Raw genomic sequence first — 24,022 nt, 5'->3', positions numbered from 1 at the left:
GCTTCAGTAGCTTACCTAAAATCAGCAAAAGAGCTTGAAAATGAATCTAGGCCAACTCCCAGGTCAGTGTATCAACTTCTGGACCAAGCCATTTTTACACTGAAAGATGGTAAGATTTTGATAAGATTCCTTTTATGGAAATTTTTGTCTGGCCCACATTCCTGGTTTCCTGAATAAACAGTGGCTAGAAAGATCTCTAGTCTCATGCCTGTAAAAGGTCATCTAAGTCTCTCCTCCTGTCCCCACAGAGATAATTTTCTGCATTATGTCATTAGGCCAAAATGAGCACCTGATCAATCATCCCTGATTGGCCCCTAGTTCAGCCTGACTCACTCCTATAGTCAAAATGAGTAGTTATCTCCCATGGACTTCAGTCTTGAAGTTTCAAACATAAACAACCTTGGGATGTGTATCAAATTAGGGTACACTCCATCTGAACCCAGCACCAAGGTCAATCCCTTCTAAACAGAATGACTCCTTAAGGGACTGATGAGACCCTACAAGTTGATTTTCCCTGTCATGTTATAGATCAGTTTGGCTTCTTTCTGCTATTACCATTGAGAGGTTTGAAAAACAAGTTATTTGTAGAAAAAAAAAATTACTGAGCCTTTCTCAGGCCCAGTAAGGTTCATTGAGACTGATTTCCAGTCCTCTGCTTTCCTATGTTTTATCTGCTGCTGTCAGGCACACAGTCAGTTTAGGTGTACAACCAAGCATGTCCAGATCCATTTCATTACTAATCCTGGACCCTGAATCTAAGAATTACAGTGCTTTATACTGATCTACTCTTACTTCTTAACCTTCCATTTAAAGACCACGCTATTGCCTTTAGGACCCTTCTAGTCTCTCGAAGAATAACAATGTTTCCTTGTTTGAGCCTCAGACTCAACTCTTTTAGCTTCTGAAGGTAGAACAAAAATGGTTTGTTTGTTGCAAACTTTTGTTGCCGTTGTAGTTACGAAGCCATTTCAGTTGTGACACCATTTGGATTTTTCTTGGCAAAGATACGAAAGTGGTTTGCCATTCTCTTCTCCAGCTCATTTTTTACAGATGCAGAACCAAGGAACCAAGAGTTAAAGTGACTTGACCATAGTCACACAGCTAGTAAATGTCTGAGACCAAATTGACCCCATTTGGGGCTTTCTTGGCAAAGATACTGGAGTGGTTTGCCATTTCCTTTTCTGGTTCATTTTGCAGATGAGAAAACTCAGGAAAATAGGGTTAAGTGACTTGCCCAGGGTCACACAGCCGGTAAGTGTCTAAGGCCAGATTTGAACTCAGGAACATGAGACTTCCTGACTTCAGGCCTGACACTCTATCTAATGTGTCACCTAGCTACCCAGAAGGGATAGAAGACCTTTGCTTGGGACGAATGGAAAGAGGGTAATTGACAGTAGAAAGAAGGAGGAGCTTCTCGATTCTTAATTTGTTTTAATTTTCTCTACAAAGGAGAAAGACTTTTACCCTGGACATGACAGAACACAAATGACTAAGGGAAGGTTGATCCCCAAGATAAAATATGGATATGGTAAGAGAACAACTAATATGGTAAGAGAACCCAGGGTGAATTCAAGTCACCTACCTAGATGAACTATACCTTCCAAGCCATAAAAAACTTGGCAGATAAAAATTCTGAGCCACTGCAAATGATATTTTAAAGATCAAAGAAAACAGAAGAGGCAAATTCAAGATTGGAGAAGGACAATTGTTCTAGTTTTCAAAAAAAAAAAGGAGTCTGGAAACTACAGAACAGTGAGCTTGACTTCAATTCCTAGGAAAATTCTAGAATGGTTCCTTAAGGTGGTGATTGGCTAACCTAGTCACCCTATTCAATAAACTCCAGTGGCTTTCTAGTGCCTCCAGGAGCAAATACAAAATGCTCTGTTTGGCATTCAAAGCCCTGCATAACCTGGGCCCTTCCTACCTTTCCAGTCTTCTTACCTTTCAGTTCAGTGACACTGATCAACTGATAGTTTCACAAACAAAACACTCCACCTCTCTGGTTCAGACACTTTCTCTGGCTGTCCCCCATTCTTGGAATACTCTCCCTCCTCCACTCTGAAAACTAACCTCCCTAGCTGCCTTCAAGTCCCAGCTAAAGTACCACCTTCTCTAGGAAGCCTTCTGTGACCCCTCTTAATTCCAGTGCCTTCCCTCTGCTAATTATTTACTATTTGGGGGTTTTGTTGGGGGTTTTTTTGTTTTATTTTGTTTTGTTTTGTTTTGGTGAGGCAATTGGGGTTAAGTGACTTGCCCAGGGTCACACAGCTAGTTAAGTGTCAAGTGTCTGGCACTCTATCCACTGTGCCACCTAGCTGTCCCTTAATTATTTACTATTTATTCTGCATATAGATTATTTTGTATATATTTGTTTGCATGTTGTCTCCCCCATTAGATTATAAGTTCCATGAAGGCAGAGACCATCTTTTGTCATTTTTGTAACTCCAATGCTTAGTATAGTGCCTCGCACATAGTAAACACTTAACAAATATTTATTGATTAATTGGCAAACACCTAGAAAAGGATGCAATGATTACAAAAAGCCAATATGTCTTCATCATAAACAGGTCATGTAAGACCAATCTTATTTCCTTTTTTGATAGGAATAAAAACAAATAGATGTAAGGGAAATGATATGAACATAGTCTACATAGATTTTAACAAAGCTTTTTTTTTTTTTAAATAAAGTATCCCATACGATTTTCATGGAGAAGAGAGAAAGTTATAGATTAGATAAGAATACAGGTAGGTGACTTCAGAACTGGTTGGATGGCTAGATTCAAGGACTTGTTGATGGTTCAAAGTTATTGTGGCAAGAAGTCTCTAGCTGAGTACCCCAAGGATCTGTACTCGATCCTCTACTATTTAACAGTTTTACCAATGACTGAGATAAAGGCAGATGATGCAAATCAGGGAGCGATAGCTAACACTAAATGGCAGTCAGGGTCTAAAAGGATATCTGCAGGATGGAACATTGAGCTTAATCTAAAAAAAATGAAGTGAAGTGGAAATAAATGTAAAGTCTTGAACTTAGGTACAAAAAATCAACTTCAGAAGTACATATGGGGAAGACATTGTTAGAAAGCAGTTGTTCTGACAAAGATCTGGGGGTTTTAATGGACCACAAGCTCAATATGATTCAGCAGTGTGATTTAGTAGCCAAAAAAATTAATGCTGTCTTGTGATGCATTTAATATTATTGCTTCTAGGAAAAAGAAAAGTGATATCAGAGCTCATCTGAAGTATTGCATATATTTCTGAGCACCATGGTTTAATTGACAAGCTGAGAAGCATACAAAGGATAGGGACCAGAATGGTGAAAGGTCTTAAGTTTATGTCATATGAATACTGGTTGAAGGAAATAGCATCTTAAGCACAAATAAGGAAATGACTGGTGGAGGGGTGTGCGGCATGAGAACTCTGTTCAGCTATTTGCAGGGCTATGTGAAGTAAGGTTCTAACCCTAGAAGGAAGAACTGAATCATGGGTAGAAGTTGCAAAAAAAAGTCAATTCAGGCTTGATGCCAGGAAAAACTTCCAAATAATTGGATATGCCCAATATGTATTCGACCGCCTTTAAGTGGTACCGAGTTGCCTTGAGCAGAGACTGGATGCCCACTTTTGGGATATGTTACAGTGGAGATTTCTTTGTGTGCAGTTTGGAATAAAAAGCCCCTTCCGACTCTCAAATTCTGTCATTTTGCACTGTGTACAGTGACTTCCCTCATCTCTTCAGCCAGATACATTCCAAATGTGCACCTAGGAATTCTTTATTTCCCTCTGGCCCCTCTCCTAACCCTTGCTCTTAGGCCCTTGGTGATAGGACCAATATCTACCAGGGTTCACACACATGTACAACATGGTTTAGTCTATATTTTCCCTAAAAAAATAACAAAACTAGGATTTGATTGGCCCAGAGGTAGGGCATACCCCAAGCTGTAACACCCTTGATACAGTTTCCTGGTCACCTAGGAGCATTAAAAAGTCCCACCTACATGGGTTCAGCATCCTTCCAACTTCACTGACATCCAAAGACCCCAGGAGTCACCACACCCTTCCCTGCTGACCAGCCACGACTCCACGTGGAAGCAAAAGGGGAAGGGATGCTGCTTATAGAAATCAAATGCTACTGTATCTTTATGGTATATCCTTGCTATGTTTGAGCTAAGTAAATCTCCTTTTGTTACAGTTTAATGACCTTTGAAAGATTCATTTCATTCCAACATTGAACCTAAACTAACAGGGTTCCAGTATCAAGCTCAACCCTAATATCCTTCTTCTTTTTTTCTTTTCTTTTTTTTGGGGGGGGGGCTTAAAATACATCTTCAATGATAAAGTTAAAAACAGCACACAAGGCAAAAATTAGTTTCATAAAACAAAACATAAAGCATTGTTATATGATCCATATCCCATAGTATCTTATATTACAAAACAAATCATCATTTTAGTTCACATGCTTCATTAAAATATTTGAAGCACGAAAATATGACTATCAATTCTACTTATACAAAGGGACTATGCTATTTCCCTAAATTTCCCTAGAAGAAACACTTGAAGAGTATAAACCCAAGAAATACTAAGAAAAATTATATTTGTGTTATATATTATAATAATAACATTATTATGATGATATAGATAATATATATTTGTGTTATATGTATTATACTTTTCAGTAGCTGGATATATCTAATATCCTTCTTAAAGACTGCTTATCAGAGTCTCCATTCTGAATCAATACCTTCTCTTTTTCCTTTTCTCTCTCTGTTATAATTATCTGAAACAACAGTTTTCTTTAAAAAAAAAATCTTTACATAGTGGGTACTTTATACATGCGTGTTGATTGATAAGAAACTGAAGCCCAGAAGTTAGATGATTTTCTCAGTGTCACACAGATGACAAGAGAGAGGGCCAAGACTTAAACCTGGCTCCCCTAACTCCAAAACCCTCACTGAAAAACTCAAACATTCACTGCACTATGCTAATCTACTATGGGTCCTCTTTTCCCCTGAGTTTTTCGTTTATGGACTTTAGAAACCATCACTCAGACTCTCAGCCCATGGCACATAGGTAGCTTAGATTTTTCCTTTGACTGGTTCTTCTCTCACCTTTTAGAAAGTAGGAGTAGGAGTATAGTCATAAAGCTTCATCTCTTGGAGGAATAATGGAAAGATAAGATTCTGAAAATACCTGCTTAGTTATCAGTTCTTTTATTTCAACGGTTCTCTGAGTGTATCACACTGTATTTTTTAATAACTGAGACAGTCCCATGGCAACCAGCTGGAAAAGGCTTCTAGTCATGATTCTTTGCCTCTGAAGAGGTGTTAATATTTTGTGTTTCAGTACCCGTTTTTGTTTTATTTATTTTTAGTAGCCACAGGAGATGCACAGTGTTTTCTAAACACATTCCAAAAACAGGAGGAATTTCAATTTACTATAGCTGGCTAAACTTCCCTGTGTTTAGCATTCTGCAGATACCTGAAATAATAAATAGTAGCTGACATCTACATAGCTAAGGTTTGCAAACCACTTTACGTGATTATATGATCTCATTTGATCCTCACAACAACTCAGTGGGGTAGATGGTTTGTCGGTTGTTTACAGATGTTAGAGGATTTTACAAATGAGAAAGCAGAAGTTAAGCGACTTGTTGCTTGAGGAACAGAAGGAGGGTGTGGGTATCAGGAAAGCTGGCTCTTCTTATCAGCAAAGAAGGTAGGGTGCTAACCAGACTGATCACAGGGGTTAAGTGACTTGCTAAGGGTAACACAGCTAGTAAGAGTCTGAGACAGGATTTGAATTCACATCTTCCTGATGCTAAGTCTGTCAGTCTACCCATTGTTATCACTCGCCTTCTTAATATTAGAATCGGTAGAAATGCAAACATTTTTATTTTCAAACAAAAAAATCACCCTCTGAATGCTGTTTTTAAGTCATCTGGAATCTAGTATACCTTTAATATATTAGTAACAGTCATTTTTTCTCTGAAAAACAGGAAGTCGAAATTTGTCAGTCATGAGCAAAAACTCCCCCTTCCTGACCCTACTACGCAGATTTAAATCCTTCAATTGTGGTTGTTTTAAACTGAGTTGTAAAACTTAGCCTCTGCCACTTTTCTTATATGATTATTTGTACATTAACTTAGAGCAACAAAGTGTTCTAGTGGGTAAGACTCATAAGAGGAACTAGAAGAAATATTGTGCTTATAAGAGAATTTGTCAGACTGAAAAATGCCAAAAATCTAGTGGCACTTTGCCTTCTTTGGTGATAAGAAAAACCAACTTGCCTGACACCCACAGCCTTCTCTTGATCTTGAAACTACCACGAATTCAAGATTTTCCCAGTGAACTAAAAATGTGCACTCTCTCACTCTCTCTCTCTGTCCCCCCCCCCCTCTGTCTCCAAAGATAAGTAGGTAGAAAGCAAAGAACACAATCAGTCCAATCCTACAAGACGAGACAGGGACAGACAAGAATAGCTCAGGATCTAGCCAGCCCATACCACAGAAGTCAGGATCAGAATAGTGCCCAAGTAGCCTATGCCTGACCCATTATTCAAACAGCCCAGAGCATAGGCAGAGAACAAAGACAGACCAGCACCCAAGCAGCCCATGCCCAAGCTACAACAGGAAAAAGGGCCAGGACAGTGCCTGGGATCTTACAAGAAGCCTGCTGTCAACACAGCTGATATCTAGTTGGGGCCTGGGATGAAGATAACTCCAGTTTCAGGACTATTCCAAGAGGAGGAGAAAAAGAGGAAGTCAAAGCCAAAAGCTAAGCCAAGAGGAGATTGAGCCAAAACCCTTCCTGCAGAAGGCAGGACCTAGTCTTACCATCACATCAAGTACTAAGCAGAGCCTGCCTATACCATCCAAGAGTATGGAAAGAATCAGAGTATGACCTAAGAACATAGCTGTAATTCAGAAACTAAGGCTGGAGACATGAGTAAACAGAAGAAAATACCTAGTACAATATAATGAAAGTTATTCTACAACAAATTCAAGAAGACCTTCAAAGAAAAGAATGTCCTAGTCAAGAATGCCTAGAAGAAATGAAAGTTAATACATGTAATATTTTTTTTAAAATGACAGCTAGGAAGAAAACAATGGCAAGGAGAATTAATAGCTTTAAACAGATGGTAGTAACCTTACCCCCAAAAAATGAACTCTTAGAAAATTTGAAGGGGCCAAAGAGAAAGTAGTATCTCCATAAGAAAATAACAAATGTTAAAAATAAGTGAAAAGATTGAAAAAAAAAACAGAAGAAAAATGTAAGGTATATCCTCTCAAAAAATCATCTGACTTCCTGAAAATCATGAACAAAACTAAAACTTGCATATCATATTACAAGAAATCATAAGCAAAAACTACCCATTTTTGTTGATGAATGTGAAATAGAAAGAATTCACTAGAATTCTGAGGGAAAAAAAAAAGAAAAGAAAACTCTCAAGAATGTCGTAGTCCAAATCTACTACTTCTGGGCTAAATGAAAACTATTTCAAGAAGCCAAAAAGAAAGAGTCCAAGTACCAAGAAACCACAGTCAATCAGTCAGTCAGTATCACTCAAAACTAGGCAATTGCCACTTGAAAGAATAGGAGAGCTTGGAATACAATATTCCAAAAGGGAAAATAAAGGCTTATAACCAAGAAGAACCTATCGGGCAAAACTGATTGTAATTATGGAAGGGGAATATGGACCTTGAATGAAATTGAGAATTTCTACTAAGAATTCCTAATTATAAGTAGTAACTAAGTAGAAATTTTGCAATACAAAAATAAGAATCAAGATAAACATAGAAAAAATATGTATATATAGTCCATTGGAAAGGACTATATGATAAATTATTGACATGTTAGAAGGAGAAGAAACAAGTGTTGCCTCCAAATCCTAATGTCTTTGAAGGACATAGATGGAGTTCAATAAGATAGACAGAGAGCCCAGGAGTGGTTTTGTTTTAATAGTCTTAGCAGAAGAGGGAAATAGAAAGGAAGAAAAGGAAGAGGAAGCTTATTCTCTCTGTCTCTCTGTCTCTCTCTCTCTCACACACACACACACACAGACACACACACACACACAGAGTTTGGTGTAAAAATACATAAAACTCAAAAAAAGAAATAGGGGGGACAGGGGGAGAAAAGGGATTTAAAAGGAAAAGTTTTTGATCCTTTGTTTTCAAAGAGGACCAATGACATCATGACACCGGGGTAAAATAGTGGGTGATGGATGTTGTCTTGACTTGCATGTAAATTGGATTTAAGTGAGGCAGAGTTGCACAAAGTCATCAGCCTCACTCTCTCTTCCACAGTCCAGTGGCAGAACAAAATCAAGATGACTGATGATGGCGCAGGATTCAGTGGATGACCTTGGCATCTTCAGTGTCTGACAAAGCTCTTCAAGCTCCCTTCATGGCCACTGGCACAAATTGTTCTCATCTGCCCATTCTGCTGGGGGAAGTCTTCACATGTTCGGGGCAGACATTCCCCTAACTTACCGACGGGTTTGAGGCCTGTTGGTTGCTCTCAACCTGGTTTAGTCCATTGCTGAGACGGTTTTATCGGAGTGTGGCTGCTGGAGCTACAGGTGAGAGCTGGGTGAGAGGTGGTTACCAAAGATGGCTGAGCAGCCCCAAAAAGGCTTGGCAAGCCCACACACAGCGGTGCTATTCCTCCCTGAACACCTCATATACCTCCAGAGGGAGAGTAGGTTACATGTAAAGGTAGTTTAAAAAAAAAAGCAAAAGCAGCTGTGATATCAGAAAGCGGAGTGTGAAGAAGGGATTAAAAGGCCAGAGGTAACATAAAATTAATAAGCATAACCGGGAATATGAACGAGATGAACTCATAAAACGAAAGAGGACATCAAAATAGATCAGAATTTAGAATCCAAAAATGTTCTTGTTGTTGTTGCTGCTGTTCATGTTGTTTGTCCTTCATTCTCAAAGAGGACCACGACACCAGGAAGATGATGCCGTGACTTCCGAGTGGATTGGATTTTAGTGAGGCAGGGCTGGACAAGGTCACTAGCCTCATTTTCTCCTCTGGAGCCATCTGGGTCCAGTGGCAGATATTGAGTAGGACAACTGGAGATAGGTTGTTTGCGAATATATAGCAAATGCTCTGAACTACCCTTCCAATATCCACTCACACTAGTAGGCTGGGTCTCCAGAGCTCAGCTGCTACCCTCAAGGATCTAGAGGGTAGCCCTGAGAAATTGGAGTGGTTCTCTAATGCTATAGCTTATGTACCCCTACTCCTTATGGCTGTTGTTTGATATCAATGATTCAGCCAGACTCTGCTTTTAGAAAGGGGTTTTTAATAAATTGGCACAGTAAGAACTATTGGTCCAAGACATCTTTCCAAATATCTGTAACATATTCTTCTTCAAGTACATACAGACTTCAGGAGGAAATGGCTGGAGCTTTGAGAACACATGTGGCAAATCACAGCTTCTAGCTTCTAGAAGTCCTATACTTCCCTTGTGAGGTATTAATGAAGTTCCCCTTAGGTACGGCTTTATTTTTCTGTGGCCCTCCTTGTTGAGTCTTGAATGTCCATTTTCTCATTGTATCCAATCTACTACTGGTTCCTAATGCATATACTACTACCAACAACTACTGTCCTAGGGACACTGCTAGGATGCTGATGAAAAATTCCAAATCCTCCCCAAGCATACCCAAGCAATTCTTTCACAGAGATACAGCTAGAGTATTCTCTACTGATTTGCCATTCACTCCAAATTTCTTAACTAGCTCCTGGTTCAGAACAGAAACTTGACAAGTCTCCCAGATTCCATGCCTTGGAGAGTTGAGTTGGGGGGGAGGAGGGGAGAAGGAAATAAGTCTTTCAATCAATCATAACATACTTGTTAACAATGACATCAGTTTATCCAATGGCTTTCAAGTACTTTTCACACTTAGAAGTCTGATTGATTTATTAAGATATATTTTCACCTGTTTAAGTTATCACTGATTAAGGTAGTATCTAATCACTTACCTTAAGTGGAGTGAGATAACTGAATCAATAACCCCACACAATAAATTTATTTGGAGAATAAATATTCAGACAGTTAAAATAAAAGACTGGAGCAAAATCTAATATGCTTTAGATGAGCTTAAAAAAAGCAGGAACTGGTAATCATTGTTTTAGACAAGGCAAGAGTAAAAATAGAAATATTACAAAAAGATAAGCAGAGAAACTACATTATACTTAAAGCACTTTAGATAATGAACCAATACCTATATTTAATGAATATGTACCAAATAGCATATAGGTGACTCAGTGGTTAGAATGGTGGGCCTGGAGTCAGGAAGACTTGAGTTCAAATACAGCCTCAAACATGTAATACCTGTGAGATGCTGGGCAAGTCATTTAACCTCTATTTGCCTTAACCCACTAGAGAAGGAAATGGCAAATCACTCTAATATCTTTGCCAAGAAAACCCCATATGAGATCATGAAGAGTCAGGCATGACTGAAGAACAACAAAAATAGCATAGTTCTAAATACTTCAAGGAAAAGTCAAAAGAATTGCAAGAAGTAGATAGTAAAACTGTTAATGGTAGACCTCAATGTACCATTTCAGTTGTAGACAAATCTAACAAAAAGTTAGATAAACAAAGTCAAGGACCTAAATAGAACTTTAGAAAAGTTAGATATGATAGACTGATGATGATTATTAAATAGGAACAGAAAGATATTTACATATTTCTTAGCTGTACACAGTCCCTTTACAAAAGTTGAATATGTGTTGGGACATTAAAACCTCATAAACAAATGCAAAAAGAGAAAAAGAAATTACACAGATTTCATTAACTAGTCAGAATGTAGATTGGAGCATGGTTACTGCCAAAAGGTAAACAGCCGTACAGATCAGACTTACCTTAACCTTTATGCCTCAGTGGTACTTAATAAACATTTGAAAAGGACATTTATAATAATGATTTTCTATATACTAGCATTCTAGTGGTTCTGACAGGTCCTTCTTAATATTAGATATGTAAGTAATTAACAATATTTTGGTGAGAAGGAAACATTCACTGTGAACATGAACTCAACAATCATTTGAGACCCCAATTTGAACCCACTATCATCTCTTCTCACCCTTCCAATCTATCCTACCTGATAACTGCCACACAGTTTTCTGGTGAGTAAATCTGATCATACTGCTCCTCCACTCTTAACTATTCAATGGCTTCCTGTTTCATATCATGTAAAGTCCAAACCATAAGGATCTCTACAGTGTGGCCTTATCTCATACCACCCTTCCCCTCCTCCTTCATTCCATGTATCTACTTCTCTAAGGAAACTAAAGTACAGGGCAGGTAGATGGCACAGTGGATAGAGCACCAGCCCTGGATTCAGGAAGACCTGAGTTCAAATCTGGCCTCAGACACTTGGCACTTGGCAAGTCACTTCATCCCATTGCCTTGCCAAAAAAAAAAAAGAAAACTAAAGTACTACTTATATTATTAGATGTCTATCTGAAGACCTTCCACTCAAACTAGACTACATAACAGCCCCCATACCCACCACATTTTTTTCCCATCCGTGCCTTTATTCATACTTATTCCTGGAATGATCTTCCCTATATTCACTAACTATTGAATTCCTACCCATCCTTTACAGCCAAATTCCAATACCATCGATTCCATGATGAATTTCTTGGCTCAGCAATGATCTTCCCCCCGCCCAAAACTCACATAGCACTTGCTTCCACTTCACTTACACATTTATCTTGGATTATTATATTGTTATTTGTGTTTGTGCCATCTTACCCCTAAGTGAATGTGAACTTCATGAGGACAGGCATTCTGTCTCAGTTAAACTCTGTATGTTCTCTAACAACTAGAACAGTGATCTGTACATGCACAAAAAAAAAAATTCAACAAATATGTTCTAAGTATCTATGTGCAAGGCACTATGTTAGCCAGTGGGATATAAAGATTAAAAAACAATGTAATCACTTCCTTCAAGGAGTTAGTAATATAATAGCTAAGTTAAGATAGCACATAAATCAATATGATAAGATTAAGTTCAGTAAGTGCAAAGGAGAGTTCTGGGCAAGGTGATGAAAAATTTAAGAAAGGAAAATCATTTTAATCTAGAATATCAGAGGAGATTTCATGCAGGAGATAAAACCTGATCTGGGGCTTAAAGGAGAATTTTAGTTAGTGGAGATGTTGAAGGGAATGTGTTTCAGTCATGGGATATAGCCTACACAAGTGAAGAGAGGCAGGAAAGAAAGTGAAACTGAGTAATATTCATCCAGCTTGACTGATACTAGAAGTACATAAAGAGGAATAGAATGAAGTAAACCTGAAAAGATCAATTAGGATCCATAGCAGGTCTTAAGTGTCAGGATAAGAAGTTTGTACATTATTTTATTCTTATAAGAGACTTTGAAGGTTTTTAGCAAAGGAGTAAATTGGGAATCCATAAGAGTAAGATATGAAATTGTTTTCACATAATTACGTGGAGTTGCATAAATACGCACACACACACACACACACACACACTGCCTAATAGAGTGTTCAATAAGCTTCCTTTGGCTTGCTTAGAGTTGACAATTCTCAAATTGTCCAATGAACAAGGAGTCAGGGTTTTGTTTGTATCCCTATCAGTGCCTGCCAGTGACTTGGTTATTTGACCTACAGCTAGAACAAAAGAAGAGGGCAAGAAACTGGTTTCACTTCTGAATAAACAGGATATATCTTAACATGGGTGTAACTTGGACAGCTCCTAAGGTGCACATTGTGAATTCTCCAAAGAATATGTCTCTTTTGCCAAAAGACACGTTTTCTTTCCTTACCAAGGTTTTTGTTGATGTGTTTTTGATGTGTTTTCATGATGGCTTCCTTAGAAATGTGAGTATTGGGCCCCATTTCTAACAGCATGCTCGTTTGGGGGATCATGAGGGCAGGAGGCCCATTGTCTTATTGTGATCATCATGCACACACTTTCTTTTCAACAAGATTAGAAGTTCCTTGAAAGCAGGAAATAAGACTAAAAGTGGTTGGGAGGAATGTCTGAGTAACCTCTGTACCTTTGGGATATGTTCTATAATATGGTAATGTGATGGTCTCCCCTGGAGTAGGAGCCTGCTGGTTACATAGTGGTTGAGTAAGGAGTGGTGGTTGAAGCAGCATAATAGAGATAAGAGGTTTTTAAGCCTTTTGATGTCACAGACCCCTCTGCCAATCCGGTGAAGGTAGATTCTCTTCTCAGAATAATGTTGGTTTTTTTTTTTTTACTTTTTAATGCATAATTGAAGGAAATGTTAAATTTCATCTAGAGGTTAATGAAAAATGTAATTTTCCCCATTCAGTTTCATGCACCCTGATATCTATCCACTGTGTTGTTTTGGTGGGGGGGGGGGGGAGTCAGTGGACACCAGGCTAAATATTCTTTGTGTAGAACATTGGTGTCAAACTCAAGTAGAAATGCTGGCCACCAAATCATAGATAAGGATCTTTGGCTTCGAAAATGATGTATTAATACAATCTGTATTTTATTATATTTTTATTTATTTTGTTAAATATTTCTGAATTATATTTTCATCTGGTTATAAAGTATTCAGGAGTATTGTGAGCTGCCTATTGGACACCTCTGGTGTAAAGGAAAGAGTATTGGAATTTAGAGAGAGAACACTTGTGTTTAAATCCTAACCCTGCTGCTTAGTGACTGTGAAACCAGTCAAGTCATTTTTCCTCTAGTACCTCATCTATAAAAAGGTTGGACTAGATGATCTCTCAGTCTCTTCTGTATCTAAATTCTTTGAGCTCGAAGGCCTCCAAAAGCCCAGTACTGGGGCAGCTAGGTGGCTCAGTAAATAGAGCACTGGCCCTGGAGTCAGGAGGACCTGAATTCAAATCCAACCTCAGACACATGATAGCCACTAGCTGTGTGATCCTGGGGAAGTCACTTAAACCCAATTGCCTCGAAAAACAAAACAAACAAACAAACAAAAAAACCAACAACAACAAAGGGGCAGCTAGGTGGCGCTCTGGCCTTGGAGTGAGGAGGACTGGCATTCAAATCTGGCCTCAGACACTTAACATTTACTAACTGTGTGACCCTGGGCAAGTCACTTAACCCCATTGCCTAGCAAAAAACAGAAACAAACAAACAAAAAAAGTCCAGTATTGGTCAAGAGGCTTCCTGCTTGGCTGAGAATAAACCTGGAATTGAAATTTGCATGAATTATCTTTGTCCAGAAGATACTAGGCCAATCTAAAATTGCCATGGAGGTATTCGGGAAGAATAACATGAACTTTCTTTGAGAACAGGTCACTTTTAGCATGAAAGAGCCAGAGGAAAAGGGATGACTATGAGCTTATTATCCCTTCTAACTGGAGGAGAACCTTAAGATAAAGAGGTTGGAACTATGCTTAAGAAGTGGCTTAAGGAACATCAGCCAGGAAATGTATGATTAGAAAAGGAGGTGGAAGGATTTCCTAACAAGAACAAAGGGCAGTCAGGGTGCTATAATGGCAGACACAAAAAGTGAAAAAACAAAAAGGTAGGCCTCCAAGCCTATTGAGTAAGTTATTTTTGAAGAATCTATGGAAGAACCTACATGAACAATATAGAATGAGATGTCAGTATATAATCTATATCGGGGTGAGAGGTAGGGATGGAATTCCTGCACAGATGGGATCATGGATCCATTGAAATATAATAACATGAAAAAACAAAGAATACCAGTGGTATTCATGAATGTAACCAAGCACTTTGAGGACCATAAATTTAGAACTGGAAGGGGACTTACAGGTCATCCAATCCAATCCCTTTTTTTTTTTGTTTAGATTTTTTAATTTTATTTTATACATATTCAAATTGAGGCCCAGGGAAAGTGATATGCTGGTAACATTTAACAACTGACTTTCTTGGGGGAAAAAAGTACACTAAGTACACCTTGCAATGCTCTCTATCTTTTGTTTATTCATAAATTGTTTTTTTACCCATGTCTGATAGGTAATATGTTACATGTTATTCCAATTTTCTTAAGACATCTCCCTTTATACATCTAGGCCATGTATCCATTTTGACCTTATCTTGGTAAATGATATAAACCTGTGGTGGTAAAGAACTGGAAATTCAGGGGATATTCATCAATTGAGGAATGGCTAAACAAGTTTTGGTATATGATTGTGAGGGAATACTACTGTGCTGTAAGAAATGATGAGCTGATTGATTTCGGAAAAACATGGAACGACTTGTATGAAATAACGAAGGGGTGAAATGAGTAGAACCAAGAGAATGTTGTATGCAGCAACAGCAATATTGTTCTAAGAACAATTTTGAACAACTGAGTCATTTTGAGTAATATAAATGCTCAAATCAACTGCAAAGGGCCTATGAAGGAAGGTGCTATCCACCTCCAGAGAAAAGAACTGATAAATAGAAGTATGTATAGTAAGGTTTTACATATATATGTGTGTGTGTGTGTTTATAAATATATATATATATATATGTGTGTCTAATAATAGCCTTCTCTAGGGTGAGGTGGGGAGGGAGGGAGAAAAAAAAATTAAGTGCCCAACATAGAACAAAAGAAAACTGAGAAGGAAGCACAGAAAAGCAGAGTAGCTTTGAAAACAATGTATAGTATTTATCACATAGTTTAAAAAAAGTCTACAATACAAAATGGAAATTCATGGTGTTATATTGAATCCTCTTTTGATGTTGTGATGTGTGTATGGAAATGTCCTTTTTTTTGGTCTTTTTTATATTCAAGTTCAAAATGAACAAAAAATTTTTAAAATAAAGTAACTACAAAAACACATGAAGTTTAAAAAAAAGGTGAACATTTTTTTTCTTGCAGATCCCAGGGTCAAAAAAAAAAAATCACAATCCTAATTCCTTTAAGATACAGATTGTGAGAAAGATTTTCTTAAAAACCAAGGTCCCCAGGCCATAGCACTTCCTTCTTATCTCCCTTTTCTACCTGAAGGTGACCTTACGGAAAAGCAACAATTACAACCATGGACACTGTAGTTCCAGTAGCAATGTTATCATATGCAGAGCATGGCCTTCTGGGATTCCTTCCAAGTTACAGAAAGACAGCATGATGAAAAGAGGAGTATCTCATAAATGAGACTGGAGGAACAAAGTGGGTGTTTATAATGTTGGGCAAAGAACAAGGAGTGAAACTGTGTGGGATAAATAAAAAGGACCAACTAATGAATCTTAGCATGCTTAGGAATAATTGCATTTCACAGATGGGGAGAGAGACTAGTTTGGCACCATTTCTAGGGACCACATTTCATGACAATATAGAATAGTGTTAAAGTACTCTAGAGCCATAAGTATAATTTAAATAAACAATTTTGGATAATTTTTTTTCTTCAATTAGAAGGCATTTATTTTCTCTCTTTTTTATTTCCTCTTCCCACTCCTTTGAACAAAAAAAGGAAAAGAAAAGTCTTGCAACAAGTGTGCAACATCAAGCAAAAAAGGATTCCCTTGCTGGCCATGTCCTAAAATATGTATCTGCACATGGGTATTATTGAGTACCAACTCAGCTTGATTGTAGTTCAGCAGGACTAGATAACTTGCTTAGCCATCAACCTTTAGTGGCTCACAAACACTCTCACCACCACATTTTCCTTCCATTCTTGCAGAATTAATTTTTTTTAAATACTGCCCACCCTTTTGCTTTAACTACATTGCTATCCTTCCTATACTTACTGTGAACCCTGCCTTACCTATTCCTTCCTTTCCTCAGACTGAGGAAAAGAGAACCTTCTACCTTCTTCTGTCCCCAAATAATTATTGCTAACACTGAAATTTTCTCATGGAACTCCTCATTCGCATCCCACAGATCACCAGGGTTCCAGAGAACACAGTTTGAGAAATAGTGCATTCTACAAAAGCAAGGTATTATTATTATTAAAGTAAAAATGATCCATGCAGTAGATCACAGAGTAGGCTTTTAACAAATGCATGTTGGAATGAATTGAATAAATTTGTCCTCAATTATCTCCAGTTTATTGTTGAATGAAATCAGAGTTAGCATTTAAGTCTCTGCCTTTGAAAGGAGCAGTGAGACTAAATGTTAAATGTGTCTAAAAAAGAAGAGTTGTATTTTTTTGAAGGACATGTGTATATGATCCAGTGAAGGTAAAAATTTTAATAAAGTAATTTTATTTACATTTATTTACACAATGGATTTAAAAAAACCCTAGTTTTCAATACTTAATTAACCATGTTAGGTGACCTGTAGACAAACTGTTCAGATTTCACTTGATGCCCAATGACATTTAAAATAAGCTATTCTGACACAACTTTGTTCTTACTAAGAACTCGAAATAAACTAGATGCTCATCAATCAAGGAATGGCTAAATAAATCATTGTACATGAGTGTGATAGAATGTGACTGAAATGTAAGAAACAATGAACTTGATGAACACAGAGAAGCATGAGACAATTTATATGCACTGATATACTTTATGTAAACAGAAAACAAAGTAAGTATAACCAGGAAAAAATATGCATGATGGCTACAACAACGTAAATGGGAACAACAATAAGATTGAACTTGTTAGGAACAAGAAAACTGAATGCTTTGAAATTATAATAAGAGATATGAGAAGGCACTTCTTTCTTTTCTTTACAGAGGTGGAGGAGACTATTGGAGTTGAACACTATACAATGTCAATTTTTTTTTCAGTGTATTGGGTAGTTTTGATGAGCTCTTTTTTCCCCCTCTCTTTTTTATTCTTTGCTGAAAGGAAGGGCTCTTCGGGAGAGAGAGAAGAGAAAAAATATCCACAATGATAAATCATAAAGAAAAGAAAATAGACTTGCCTGTAAGAGTTTGTCCAATGGCTTTTAATTTTTTAGTTCATGATTCTTCAATGGCAGACCCGGTAAAGGCTTGGTAAAAGAAATTATCATCGTGATTGTTACAAAACCCCTAAGTTCACTCACTTTTTTTTCATTGCTCTGAGATTTTGTGGCCAGAATGTTTTTGCAAATTGACACACTTTAAAGTATTTCCTTTCAAGGTATATTAAGAAAACTTAATATTAGCAGACTGTATGAGGCAGCAAGGCAGCACGGTGGATAGTGCACCAGCCCTGGAGTCAGGAAGACCTGAATTCAAATCTGGTCTCAGACACTTACCAGCTGTGTGACCCTGGGGAAGTCAGTTAGTCCTGTTTGCCTCAGTTTCCTCATCTGTAAAATGACCTGGAGAAGGAAATGGCAAACAACTCCAGTTGGCCAAGAAAACTCCAAATGGGGTTATAAAGAGTCAGACACAACTGAAAAATGACTGAACACAGTTAACATTGTAACTTGGTTCCACAAAAACACAATGATAGATAAGACATCATTACAGGATACAGTTAGTTCCAAAGGCATAATGTTACAAAGGGATATTAGCCAAATGGTATTGATTAGCCCAAAAGTATTATAGTGGGGTTTCATGACATTTTAAGGCTATTGGGTGATAATGTTTTAATAACTCCCTGCAGAAGAAAGGCCTCCACATCACTAAAGATGGCTCTACCTTGCAACAAGCCCATTTATTCTGGAACAATATTACTAAGTATTTCAAAACCTCAAGATGTTTGGTGTTTTTATGACCCTGAAACCCAGATACAATAGGTGAGTATAACTCTTCCATGTCATAGTTTACCACAGATCTTTTTCCTAATGGTGAAGGCATCGTTGGAATTGTGGTCGTTATGAAACCATCCCACACCCTATGAAATATCTAAGTACCTGCCCCTTATGCATCAAGATATGGTTTATAATAGCCACACCTTCATTATACTGTTTCTTAACAACTCTCTAACCAATCCACTAGAATTACCATTTGATAATTGTAGTTTTATTACTAGACACTCCCTTGTACCTGAGAGGTGTATTAGACATGGCCTTTTATAGAAATTCAAAAGGCCTACTTCAGTCCCATCTCTGCCACTATGTTGAACTTAAACAAGTCTCTTAAATTCTCTGAGCTTCAGTTTTCTCATCCACCATATGAGAATAATAATGACCTCACTACCTACCAAAAATTTTTTGTATTGAACAAAAGGGATGTGTCACACATAGCCATTCTTCAACTTGCACCAGGAATCCCCCAGTCAAGGCTACCTCAGGGTCAAGATAGTTGATGTATCTTGAGTGCATCCACTAGAAATTGTAGCTCAAAAGCCCCCACCAATGTTTTTCCTTCCTCTGATCAGTCAGAGCATGCAGTTAGCTCAAAGCAAAAGTATTTAATGAAATACATGAGTAAGACAAGTAACAATAAAGTATTTCATCCACAAACCTAGGTGAATTTTCCTGTAGGGTAACATATTTGAGGAAACATGTAGCTGGTGCCTTTGATGTTATATAAATCAATATTTTCTGGTGGTGTCATTGTTCTGCTCCTTCTGAGGCTATTCCTTCCTGATGGTCTCATATGGTGTGTAGTCTATATTGGATGGACAATCTCTGCTGAGCATTGTTCCCTACCAACCTCACATGGTCAGTACTCAACATTGTTCCACTATTCCTGTGGTGGCTTACTAGTTGGTACCAGGTATGGCTTCACTGGGCCTGATATTGGAGTTTTTCTATGCTTCCAGCTTCCAGCTTCAAATGAAGTCTCCACCTGGAGTGCTACTTCTTCCTTATAAAAGAATGAGCAGACTCTACCATTGCTCTTTTAGTCTAAAGCCTAGAGGCTTTTCTGTGATAACTCTTCCAAAATGACAAAAGCCCTAATGTACCCAGTTATCAGACCAAAAGAAAAATGCTAGAGTGGTTTCCTCCTGTAAGAAAGGCTTTCTCTGTCTTCAAGCCTTGGATGGAATCATGTCCCACTCTGAAAGGAGACTCTTGACCTTAAGCCAATCTCTGGAACACAGAGGTACAGCTAGTACAGATAATTAGCATTCTCAGGCTTGAATTTGTCTTTTTTTTTTAACCTTTATTTCCTCCCAGTCACTAAGGACTACCTTTCTATCAGAGGATTCATTCTGACTGGTGAACAGAAAGTCCCTATAATTTAAGTGCATGGAGTTTAATGTCCACAGTCAGCTTCCTTTAAACGCTTCCACAAAACTGCCTAGGTTTCTTGGGGTTCAGAGTCTACCAGTTTCTTAGTTACATACTTCCACACAAATGTGGTATCTTAGGTTCTTTAAAGCTCTAAGTTAATAATCTTATCTTACATGGAAGAAGAAAAAGAGATAGGAACACTACTAACCCCAGGAGGAGAAGTCATAACTTACTCATACCTAGCTACATTCTTGACTTTTCATACATGTTGTTGAATCATTTCAGTTGTGTCTAACTCTTTATGACTCTATTTGGGGTTTTCTTGGTAAAGGTGATGGAATGGTTTGCCATTTCCTTTTCCAGTCTGTTTTACAAATGAATTAAGTCAAACAGGATTAAGTGACTTGTCCAGGGTCACACAGCTAGTAAGTATCTGAGTCCAAATTCGAGTTCATGAAGATGAGTCTTCCTGATTCCAAGCCTTGTGCTCTATCTAACGTGCCACCTATCAGTACCCTTTCAAAGGCTTTAAAACAGTGCTACAGTATAATGTATGTAAAGCACTTGAAAACTACACACTAGTCATATATCATTGTGAGCTATTATCAGTCATAAGAACAGTCCTCTACCAAAAAAGTAGGGATACATTAATAGCTTTTTATTTTTAACTGAGATGGTTGTAAAGCATAAGTAAGAAGTAGATATAGTGAATAACTATATTTGACAAGACAAATTTACATTAGATGTCCTGTGCTTTCTTTTTCTAGAAATTTTTCTTCCTTCCCAAAGGGAGCTCTGAGAACACTCTGCTGAATGTCAATGTATGATGGCAGAGACAAACAAAATTCATGGATCCACCGTAATGAAAAAAGGCCATGGCGAAATGAAATGTTAACATCATTTCCATTAAAGAAGATATATAAATATCCAAGTGAAAATACACAAGAAGAATGGAGCCTCCATGCACAGCTTTATGGACTTCTATAATCTGGTTTTTTGAGCCACCAGCAAATAGATAAATAAATCCAAATCTATATCAGTGCTTATGACAAGTGAGAAAAGAATAAAACACTTTATTTTCAAATAAAGCAATTCGCTAGAAAGAACTTCCCTACCAAAGAGAGGTTTTCATTTGAAAGGGTGAAATCTCATTGGCAACCAGTGAAGAATGCTTAATAAATTCTGAGCTAGAGAGAAGGAGGGGTTAGCGCAGGCTGCAGCAGCAAAAGGAAGAAGAAACTCCATTTTGATAGTAGCGAGCGAGGACAGAAAGTAAGTGGCTGACTAAGCATTTTTCATTGGGATTGATAAGGTCACACCTGGAAGTTTCTTGGGCAAGCAACAAGTGTGGGGAATAAGCCCTTCATTTTCTGCTTTATTTTCCCAAGGTTTTGTTTTGCCTCAGTCTTTATTCCATTCTACCTCCTGAATTATGATTGTTTCTGTCCATATACAAGTTTGGAAAGAAAGGTTGAGGAGTAGGGGACAGAAAACATTACCTACAGTCAGAAGAGGACAGGATTCACTTTCAAGCTCCCTTACATACTAGCTATGAAATGACTAAGGAAACAAAGCTTTGAGCTTCCAAGCATATTGATTTATTAAGCCATGCATGCCAGTTGCCCAACAAATCAGGACCAGGCCTCTTCTGCGGCTTAGAACTAGACCCTGAATATAGGGGGTGGCAGATTTTTATATATTAAAAACAATTAATCAAATAAGACCAATTAATTAAAAGGAAACAATATAATATTAGATAACCTGATTTCTACTTGGAGGAAAGATTAGGGACTTTACAAATTGGGAGGGGGTGAGTGAACAGGTGCAATTCCCTGAAATAAAAAAAAGAGACAGAGATGTTTCCCTTCCCTCAAGTGTCTTTGAACAATCAAAGGAACATGGAACTGATTGATCTGTATGGGTCCAATTTTCAGGTAAGGCATATGGATTACTTGAGATGTGTAATTGTAGGAAAACTCTTTGCATCAATCTAAGTCATCAACCTAAGTCCTTAATTAAAGGTCTCTAAACAGCAGGCAGAGGTGGTCCAGCTTCCCAGCCATGCAGGGGTAGGTTCAAACAATGAAATAAGGTTTCCCCCCATTTGCACAGTTGAATGACATTTTCTCAAAAGGCAGAAGTTGGACTAGACCCATAATAGAATAGAAAAGGAACTGAGCTAGCTCCAGAACTGAGTCACAAGATGGAGTCTGTGTGGTTCACTCAATTTTCACAAATAACTTCTTGCTGCTCCAATTCCCTCATTCCCTCAGTTGTGCTAAGGAAGTCATTCAACTTCCCTGAAACTCTATTTCTCCTTCTGTAAAATGGGGCTGCTAATACTTCCAGTAACTACTTCCTAGTGTTGTGAGGAAAGCAGATTGTAAATCTGAATGTGCTATATAAGTATGAGCTATTACTTAAATAAGAAAGTGAAAGGAACATTGAGTTCTATTACCAGATAGAAATGTTGGATTTTTTTAAGCTTCCTGCAAAACCAGGAGCCATGTATATTGTCTGAATGATATATAGAAGAAAAGTCTGGTAAAGTGCTAGAAGATTAGCACTGCTAACTAGCATACTAATGCAGCATACTGCTAGTAGCATACTAACGCAGTCTACTGTTAAGGGCGCTGTAACTTGAGCCAATAATTATGGCTATCAATTTGGAATTGTGCAGAACAAAAGCAACTAAATTACTCTCAGAGTTTATAGACCTAGCAATCCAACTAGTGAGCATATACCCACAAGAAAGTGAAAGACAGAAACAAAAGTCCAACATATTCCAAAATATTCATAGCAGCATTTTTATGTGTATGTAAATGCAAAGACCTGGTAACAAAGTAAATATGTATCAATGGAGAAATGGCTGAATAAGCTATGTTCTATGAATGCAATGAAGTATGACATTCCTCATACAAATATGAGGAATTTAGAGAATAAAATAATAGCTAACATTTATATAATGATTTGAGATGGGCAAAGTGCTTTACATACATTTCATTTGGTCTTCCCAACAACCCTATGAAGCTGGTGCTCATTTTACAGAAGAGGCAACTGAGGCTGTAAGAAGAACTTAACCAGCATCACATAGGTAGGAAGGATCTGAGATAAGATTCAAACTCAGGACTTCCGAATTCCAAATCTAGAACTATAGCTGCTATGCCATGTGGGTAGAAAGATTTAACCTGTAAACTTATATGGACAGATGCAGTGAAATCAATAGAACAAGAAAAAACAATATACACAATGAATACAGTAATATAAAAGAAAAGATCTGTAAATTCTAAATCTCTGAAAAACCAGTAATGGCCTAGAACACAGATAATGAAACACACTGCCCTCCTTTCAACAGAAAGGCAGGTTACTATCCAGCTAGTCAATTACCATTTATTAAATAACTACTATGTGCCAGGGACGGTGCTAAATTCTAGAGATAAAAAGAAAGACACAAGTCCGTGCTTTGATGAATATATTGTTAAATGAAGTCACTATCTCAGGTCCTGTTTAGACAATTGCTTAAACTGTTTTTCTTTGATACAAAGGAAGGTTCTGGACTGGGGAAGATATCAGAGGTAAAGGTATTTCTGGAAATGAATGATATTAAGCCAAAAGTCAACAATAATTTTTTTTAATCTAGTTGAATGGTAAGTGCTCTGAATGACCAGTGTATTCTCATTAAATGATTTGATTTCATGTTATTTTAATGAACACTTACTACACAATAAGTATATGAAGTAAACCTCATGTGACAAATTCATGAGAAAACAAAGCCATGAATCATACAGAATGGTCAGGCATGGATGGGCTACCATTGCATCAGTAAAAACTACCCACCTTGATGAAAGCATAGATTCACTAGGGTATTTGGGCTATGCATGGCACTGTGATAGGTCCTAGGGGTACAAAAAAAAGTCCTTTTCCTAAAGAAGCTTGCACTCTACTGTGGATGATATTACACATTGCCTGTCTGCTAGAGGTATCACCTCCACTCTCTTATATTCACTCTCAGGAGTGTGACATAGCAA

At 37.7% G+C, this 24,022-nt stretch overlaps 1 long non-coding RNA gene across 1 annotated transcript; it reads left to right on the top strand.

Moving 5' to 3' along the window:
* Positions 1-12,728: 12,728 nt before the first annotated feature.
* On the top strand, positions 12,729-21,007 carry LOC114022874. Its single transcript, XR_003566715.1, has 3 exons — positions 12,729-12,858; positions 18,476-18,608; positions 20,762-21,007. It is a non-coding gene; the product is annotated as an uncharacterized LOC114022874 (long non-coding RNA).
* Positions 21,008-24,022: the final 3,015 nt, after the last annotated feature.

Source organism: Vombatus ursinus, unplaced genomic scaffold, assembly GCF_900497805.2.
Source record: "Vombatus ursinus unplaced genomic scaffold, bare-nosed wombat genome assembly UNPS02014814.1, whole genome shotgun sequence".
Classification (NCBI taxonomy): domain Eukaryota; kingdom Metazoa; phylum Chordata; class Mammalia; order Diprotodontia; family Vombatidae; genus Vombatus; species Vombatus ursinus.
Note: the sequence above shows the minus strand (reverse complement) of the source record. Positions and strands in the feature narration are given on the sequence as shown.